This window comes from Meleagris gallopavo, chromosome 4, assembly GCF_000146605.3.
Source record: "Meleagris gallopavo isolate NT-WF06-2002-E0010 breed Aviagen turkey brand Nicholas breeding stock chromosome 4, Turkey_5.1, whole genome shotgun sequence".
NCBI classification, from domain to species: domain Eukaryota; kingdom Metazoa; phylum Chordata; class Aves; order Galliformes; family Phasianidae; genus Meleagris; species Meleagris gallopavo.
In genome coordinates, this window is record NC_015014.2 from 55,581,836 (window position 1) to 55,590,396 (window position 8,561).

General features: G+C 39.0%; 1 protein-coding gene across 1 annotated transcript in view; it reads left to right on the forward strand.

Annotated features, from left to right (window-relative positions):
• Nucleotides 1–877: 877 nt before the first annotated feature.
• LCORL (ligand dependent nuclear receptor corepressor like) overlaps nucleotides 878–8,561 on the forward strand; it is a 59,268-nt gene continuing 51,584 nt past the window's right edge. Inside the window, exon 1 of the mRNA XM_031553176.1 lies at nucleotides 878–926. The gene's annotated coding sequence lies outside the window, so the exon portion shown is untranslated. The remainder of the gene's footprint in view (nucleotides 927–8,561) is intronic.

Sequence of the window (8,561 nt, forward strand, 5' to 3'; positions counted from 1 at the left end):
CCGCCGTCTCCGCTCGGGTCGCGCTGAGCTGTGGGGCTTTTGTTGTCTTTATTTATTTATTTATTTATTTAATTATTTTGGTGCGTAAGCACTTGGATGCCTGGGGCTGCGCGTTTGTATCGATTCGACGGAGCTCTCCTGCTTAAGGAAACAGAAATCACTGATCTTGAGATAGCGCTGTCCGCGTCAGTGATGTGTGCTGACAGCTGAGCTCAGGAGCGCGTCTCGGTGTAACCGAGAGGATGGGCAGCGCCCGGTGCGGCCCCGTGTGCTTGGGGCACAGCCGGTGCCTGCAGGCAGGTACGCTGCCGGGGATCAGCCTTGTTCTCTTCCTTCTCATTGCTGCTGCTGCTGATCTGTGTAACCCGGTGGTTGCTCCGTGCATGGTTTGGAGCACTGCTAAGCACCTGTTATGGCACCTGTGGGCGTTAAGGCACCTGTATGTACTTGTGCTCTTCTTAATCCTTCAGGTGGAATGTGGTATTCCTTAGGAAAGGAAGCCTATTTCCATATATATATGTTCGAAAAACCTATGGAAAGAATGTGGCTTAATTAGAATATGTAGGAAGAGCTTCCTGAACGATGTTGTAGTAAACTGAAATCTGGCAAACTGATCTCCCGCAAGTTACATGCGAAGTAGCCACTCCTCTGCTTCCGTCTCACTTGATGACATTTCAGATTTAAATCTAAACTGGAATCCCAAAAGGCTGCTCGATAAGCAGAGGACTTTGAGCCGATAGGAGCCTGCTGCTGGGTGCGCTCAGGGAACGCAGTCGCACCTGACCAGCGCACACAAGGGCTGCACGGAAATGCACTGAGCGCTCCGTGAGATGAAGCGTTGCTGTAGATTGGGACCTCTGCTGGGCAGACGTGTTGTTTGAAGAACTTCTTCCAACTCATTTTGGGTGGCTCTTTGGCTGGGATCAGTTAAGTGTAAAACCAGAATGTAATTACTTACACCTCTCGTTGATTCCTTTTTGTTATCGCTTCATGCTCTTTTATTCCAATCAAAAGGAGGTGGCTTTTTAGAGTATAATTTCTTTGTATAATTGTTTCGCAAAATTCAGTTGATAGAAAGGAGCCCTGTATTATGCGATTAGTGGGTGCTAAGGAGGAGGGATGTGGGCTATGATTTAATAGTGAGGAGCTCTCCAGTAAGAGCTGTTACTTCCTGTGCCTATGGAACAGTCTGTGGCTGAGAGCCCAAACAAAGTGGTGGGAAAGCAAGTAGTCAGGGTAATGATGGTAGAACACATGCTTAGAAATGTAATGTCAATGCTTACAAATTCTGTAGTGTTAACTTCTAGATTAGTTCTAATTAACTTTAAAAACAGAAATGTTCAATTAGTCTAACTCAGCAAAATATTCTTTAAGATTTGAAGAGTCTTGCCAAAATTAGTGTTGTCTGGAGGGTCTAAAGGAGAGGGAAGTGGTGGATACAATTGTTGATATAATTTATTTGGCATAACGTAGGGGCTTTTCTCCACTCTTTTCAAGAGTTGTACCTGTATAGCAAAACAAGATAAGTGGTGCAGTCAAGTAGTCTCCAAGCTCTTTAGCTAGCTTCATGTCAAGGAGGAGGGAGTCTTGTAAGTTATTCTACTATCATCAATTCTTTTTTGCAAAAATTGATGAAAGGGTGATAGAGCTTTGTGGATTATAATTTGTCAAACACTGTTAAGAACTGAAACAAGAAAGTAGGACATATCATCTGCTGCTCGCCCTTTGAATGAACAACTTTGTTTTGATGTCTTGAGTCATATACCGTATTGATATAAATTTGATGATTGCATTTCTGCAGTATAGTGTTACTTGAGCACCTTGAAATCCTTTGTATGTGAAGGGTGCCTCATCCATTTGCTTTATGGAAATGCTAAACTGAGTCAGCAATAATCCTTCCAAGACACTGATTGCCCAGCTTGAGACTAATAGTCAACAGATTGTTTATATCCCCAACAGCAAGATAGAAATAACTCGGCTGTCTGAAGTGCACTGTTTGCTTGAGGGTCAGTAACAGTTAGAGACCTCTGCTCCAAGGGCTCTGTTATTGAATAGTGTTTTCTTTGTTTTCAAACCCTTATTGCCAACGTGAATGTTTGCATGGGTTTAAGAATTAAAAGCTTGTTTCTTGCCAGGCTATTATGTTAATTAGTGACTTGTGGGATATTACTTTATGTCCCAGGTTAAAATGCTCAAGCGCTTAAAGTTTTGAAGAGAGAAACATTGATAAAATGTTACTGAAATTACCAAGAATTCTGTTACTTGATGTCTAATGTATTTGAAAGTACAAAAAAAAAAACCTCTTTGTGTTTTAATTGAGTGGAATGTATTTACATAAATCCTAAATAGGTATGCATTATGAAATGGCTGTTGAGATGGTAAGCTTTGTGCACGTTGTGCTGAGCAGAAAGCATTCCTAAGATGCCAAGGCTTCTCCTTATGGATGTGCCTTGCTCCCGAGTACTTAGCTCTTACATGATTCAGAGTTTAAAACCAGATGCTGTTACAAGTCATCTGTGGATCTTGATTCTGTAGGTCTTGTGTGTAATACATGCTAACAAGTACTCTTTACTGACGTGGTTACAGGTAAGTTTTGTCCTTAGGTATGGTCTTTTTTTACATAAGTAGCAAAGAGAATAGCCTAATTTCAAGTTCTTATGTTCATGAAAACCAAACAACCAAACTCCACAATGATTGATATTGAAAAATAATTTATGAGATGTGGATCAGAATGGCTCAATATTCTGTTTCAGTGCCCTGTTAGTAAAACTTTGCAATGTTAAATTCATTCCATTTGATTGAGAGACGTTGGTGTGGAGCTATAAATCTTGCTTCAGACTGTAGTCAACCTTAAGAAGTAGGATTTATGCAGTTCTCCAAAACAGTCATTGACCTCGCTGATCGATTTTACTGGAACCTTATAGGCGAAGAGTTGGCGGATGTGTTGAGTCCACATAACTTCAATGTGGACACACAGAGCAGACCTGCTAATAGCTGGGCTGCATAAAGACTCTACGGCACAAACTGGTGCTTTTTGTTATGTTATCACAGTATCTTATGCACAGAGTGCAGTGCTGTAACTTAGGCTTCTTAATGAGGAGTGCCAGGTAACTCTAGGCAGGGAAGCTGAAATTTTCTTGCTAGGGCCTTACGTTGTATTGTGAAAATGTGAAAGACAGTGAATAACCTTTCATTGTAGAAATTAAAGATTTTAATAATAGAAGCAACTAATTCATAACAAATAAATGCACCTTTATTTAGGGAGAGGATAGAAGTGAGCTGCATCAAAGGATCAGCAGAACATCTGACAGCAAATAGCCTTGCTATTCTTGCTTCTTTAGAAAAACTGAAAGCTGATGAAAACAATTTTTTCTGATTGTGAAATAGTCATCTCCCTTGCTTTCATTGTCACTTCAGACTTTTTTTTTTCTAAACTAGGATACATCAGTGTATCTAATTCTGTTTGTTCTGTTTTAATGATTCTAGACTTTCAGAGGTGGTGTTCTGATTTGACAGTATTTGAATTTCTGCTCCAGCTTGTTCTTTTTGAACAAGTTCAAGTGCACTTTCCAGGAAAACAAATTCCCCTAAACAAGAGATTTGTAGCAACTGCATTTGGTATTATCTCCACACTGGCAGCACTCCTGCATGAACTGTTCGTATCTTTGTTCCCACAATGTGGACAAGTGTTCTCACTTTCCCTGTGGCTGTAAGTACTGTGCAGCATGCTACAGGCTTTTGTTGTCGGTTTATAATGCCACTGCAGTTTTTTTGTGCCAATGTAGTATCAGGTCTAATGATTCTACTGTACTTCTGTTATGTTGTGTCTGTCTGCTAGTGGTTGCTTTGGCCCAGTGCTCTTCGCTTGTGAAGCCACTAACAGACTGTAGACAAGAATGATCTCGAAATGATACCTGCTTTGGAACTTTTGCTTCCATGGCATTCTACATTCTCTAAACAGCAAACTAGCTTACTACAGCTATAAAGTCATTATCCAATATGAGCAGTAATACTGGTAAGATTTTCTTGGGCTTCTGTCATGCTTTGAGCTGTGATGTAAAATTCCTAGTACAACTCCAGTGTAAAACAGGTAAGAGTCTGAATCTGAGTGTTATTTACATGTTAGAAAGAGACTAGAGACACAGGATATTGAAATCTGGAAAGGTCCTCTGGAGGTCATTTAGTTGAAGCCATCTTTTTAAGCAGGGGTATCCAGAGAAGGTGCCCAGGCTCACATTCAGGCAGTTTTTGCTGATCCCCGAAGAGGAGAGTTGCGTCTTGGCAATCTGTGCTAGTGCTCTGTCACCCACACAGCACAGTTGCTCCAATCCCATCATCATCTGGGTAGCCCTCCTCTGATCTCTTCAGCACATCTGGGCCTATCTTGCACCAAGGAGTCCAGAGCTGGACCCAGTACTCCAGGTACAGTCTCACCAGCGCTTAATAGAGGGAAAGGATCATCTCTGTTGACCTCCTGATGATACTTTGCCTAATGCAACAGGATTTAAGTTTAGACTGGAATCTCAGCACAAGCAATTATAGATGCTGTTAGGGGGATGGTGTCATGTAGGGACTAGCTCAAACTGATATTGCAGAGTTGTTATGAAATCACAGTCTAAAAGTATAGTGAGTTGCTGTCTTGCATCGTCAAGTCTCATGGAACTGTTACTAGAATGGAGAAACCGTAATCCTGACTGCATGCTCCTGCTGCATATGTGTTTGTATCAGCATTCAGTGGACCCCTGACAGATCTGCAAAAAAGAAAAAAAAAAAATCTGAATGCTGATGCTAGCATGAGGAGGGGTGTGATAGAAGCAGGGTAGATAACAGCAGAAATAAATCACTGGGTCAGTGTAGCTGCCTATGGCACTATCAGCTGACCAGGATGGAGGATAGTCCTGGATGTACCATCCTTATTTCCCATTAGATAGTCAGATTAAGAAAAAATGGTTAGACCCAATTAGTGTATGTATGTCACTGGATGTTGATGCAGTGTATCACATGAGCTATCTTTAGATTAAAATGTGAGAAAACACATGGGACTTACTGTGCTTGTGTTGGAATATCTTTGTTTCAAATATATGGTTTTAAATGAGCTTTTCTTTCACAAGACTTTTCAGCTCATCAGCTCCTTTCTCTAAGTCATTGCCTACTGCTGTCGTGTTTATATATATATATATATATATATATATATATATTTTTTTTCCCCATGGGTACAATATAAGAAAAATTAAAATAGTGACATCCAAAGGCTTAGTTTAAAAAACAGATGGGGGCAGAAATGCTCTGTATATCTGGCAGTAGATTTGAAATTATTTCACTGATCTGTTGTGGAACTGCAATTGTTAAGAATATATGGAGCTTTTACGAACGGCAAAACTGCCTGCTACGCAGAGCATGCAGAGTGGAAGCAATGCATTGTCTGAATTGTTTGCACTCAGGAAAGAAGTGTGCTGCAGAGCATACAAGTAAATATACCTGTCTTGAGTTGCATGGATAAAATCTTTAGTTGTGTTTTGTGCTGTTTGTATGTAGATGGTAGCAATTCAAATTTGGAGTGTTCCTAGGAAGTGCTGTGATCTTTATCTATGGTTTTAGGCATAGCTTGAACTTGTGTATTGTATGTTCTTATATGGTAGCTGGTTATTTTTTTGCGTGCCTGGTGGAGAGCTGAGAAATTCAAACTCTGCAAGTCTTTCTGCATTATACATGCTAAGATAGTAAGAGTTTCTTAAACTGTAACTTCTGTAAACAAGAAGAGATGTTTGTAATTACAGTTCTGCTGTCAGTTTTACTGAGCCGTCATTCAGTAACTGTAATAACTGAAGCTATGAACTTTTGTTCCGTTGATGCATAACAAACTTTCACTATTATTTCTTCCCGGACTTATTGTACTTCATGATTTATGTAGACTGGTATAAGGATTTATTCATTAAACTACTCAATAAGCTATATTGTGACATTAATCTAGCTTGCAGTTAACTGGCAAATGGGGGGAAACGTGTCAGGAGAAAGAAAAGGGAAGGAAAGGTCAGGATTAGTTTGGCTTGGCTCAGCTTTCTAAGCAGGTTTACTGTGTACCTGCTGTTTCTCCTGAGTCAAGTATGAGTGGCTTCCCAGGAGAGAACAAGACTTCTGATTTATTTATTTTTTTTAACTGCTTCTTTTAGCAACAGTTTTTTTTGTTTGTTTGTTTTTTGAAGATAGTTTAAAATGAGCCAGAAACTAAATTGTCTGAACAGCATCCTAATCAACAAGATTACAGCACTGCTAACAGTAATGCTGTTCTGCTTATCCTCCCTTTGCGACTGACTGCACTGATCTAATAGCCAACTGCCCTTCTGTTATAAGTTGTTTGGGGGACCTACAATGATTTTTGTTGCTCTGGTAAGTTTTCTGTTGAGTCTGCTGAACTGGTTTGCTATGGTAATAAGCACTAATAGTTGTGTAAGGGGGAAGAATAGGAGTTTGTCACGCTGATTGATTTATCAGATCAGCTCATGTTGTTGAGGAGCTGTATTTCAGTTACTGGCAAGTAGCCAGGACTCATACTGCCTACAGCTACAATGGGGAAAATTAGTACTTCTCCCCCTTATCCACCCCTGCCTTTTTTATTTCTCAGCTGTATTATAGGGGTGTTTTGTATAGGTGGTTACAATGGATCTCTTCTTCTTGAATATGATTCAAGTACCAAGGCTTCAAACAAGGTTATTATTCTAACCTTTAGAGTTCAGTGTGTTTGTGTGCAGTTTGGGGGTCAGCCAGAGCGTTATAGACTTCACTAACTTAAACTTCTTTGTTCTAGCTAGGACCTTGTCTTTCACCTTATCTGTGTACTCAGAGGAAGCTTTGATAGGTTGAAACGCTGATAGAGAACAGAATTTGAGTTTCATGTTTCACTATCAAACTCCTGAAAAATAAGATGGCGTTAAATTTAGTTACCCTATATTCTGGAGGAGACTGAAAAGCTTCTTTGAGGGTGTGAAGTTATTATGTGATATATCTTTTTGTCACTACCAATCTACCACTTTATCCTTCCATCTGCTGAAGGCATAGAGAAGCCAGGAAGAAGGGAGGAGAGAATAAGAAAGATGGATGTAGTGGTTTATCTATTTAATACTGTAAGGGAGTATATGATGTATTACAAAGAGCATGGGATTCTGAATTGGCAGAAGTACACTGAGTGGTAAAGGTAGAATCTCCTTTTTATTGGCTGTGATCAGCTTCATATGGCTTCTGAGATCAAAGATGCATGTAGCAAGTTGTCATATTTTTGTCTCTACTTCTGGCACAAACCTGATTCCTGTGTAATACCTTGAAACTGGATTAAGCCCTTCCTAGCTAAGTGCTTTATTTTTCCCAGAATTCTTCTGAGGTCTGTGTTGTTACTTTAAAAGTGATTCTTAACATCCATCTAGACTTGCATCTCTGTATCACTGTTATACTGCAGGGGTGAGATCTGGGTAAATGTCACTGGATGTAAATTTGTAATTTATTTTTAAGGCCTGTTGGTAAATGGAAGGTTGCAGAACTTGTAACCTCTTTGTCTCTCAACTCTCAGATTCTGTGCAACTCAGTAGCAGCCTACTCTTGTAATGTGGGACATCCTAGCTTTTGTCAGAACTGGAGATAGCTCATATCTTAAGAGTGTTTCTTTGGAAATAATACAACACAGCAAAGCAGCAATTCTGAAGTGCTGCATGCTAAGTTTAAAAATGCACAGTTTTCAGATGATGATACTTATTTTTCTCATTCCACAAGTCTCAGCTTCTTCAAACCATCTGAGTTAAAGACTAGTTAAAATCTTTTTATATAAAGGGTAATAATCACCACTATCATAATTCTACTGCTTTATAAACTAGATTCCTAATCAGAGGGTGGTGTAATTAATCCAAAGTTGAATATGCTACTGCTTTTCAGAACTTCTGTTGAAAAAGCTATATAGATCATAGTTGTTCATGCTAAAAAAAGCTACGCCATTAAATTCCAGATTAAAATGCTAGTGGTACAAAACCGCTGAGTATCTTTGATTAATAATATTGCTGCCATATATAGTGCAGATTGTGGAAAGCTACTCTTTTGTGATTGGTGGATTGGATGCAGGTCATCTGCTGGGGGAGAGCAAAATAAGATCTACATGAGGCATACAGCTGCCTTAAACTGCTCTGTATAAAGTGACAACTGTACCAAATTCGGTCTCAAAAATTTGCTGTGCTACCAACTGAGCAATGCAGAGACTGTGGACTTCCTTAGACTCTGGTTTGTGTGCCTTCACTCTTATTCTTGGACCTCCTGATATTTTAATCCTTCAACTTTTGTGAGCAGTAATTTCCTCTCTGACTTCTTAAAATTACCAAATTGTTATCTTCCAATCCTTCATGTATCATTTGTGATTTTTTTTTAAGTAACACTGACAATTGTCTGAACAAAAAATTCTCTTAGCTTTTGATTTTGATATTTATTTGATATTTATAAGAATAAATATATATATATATATATATATATAATATATATATATATATATATATATATAATATATATATATATATATATATATATAT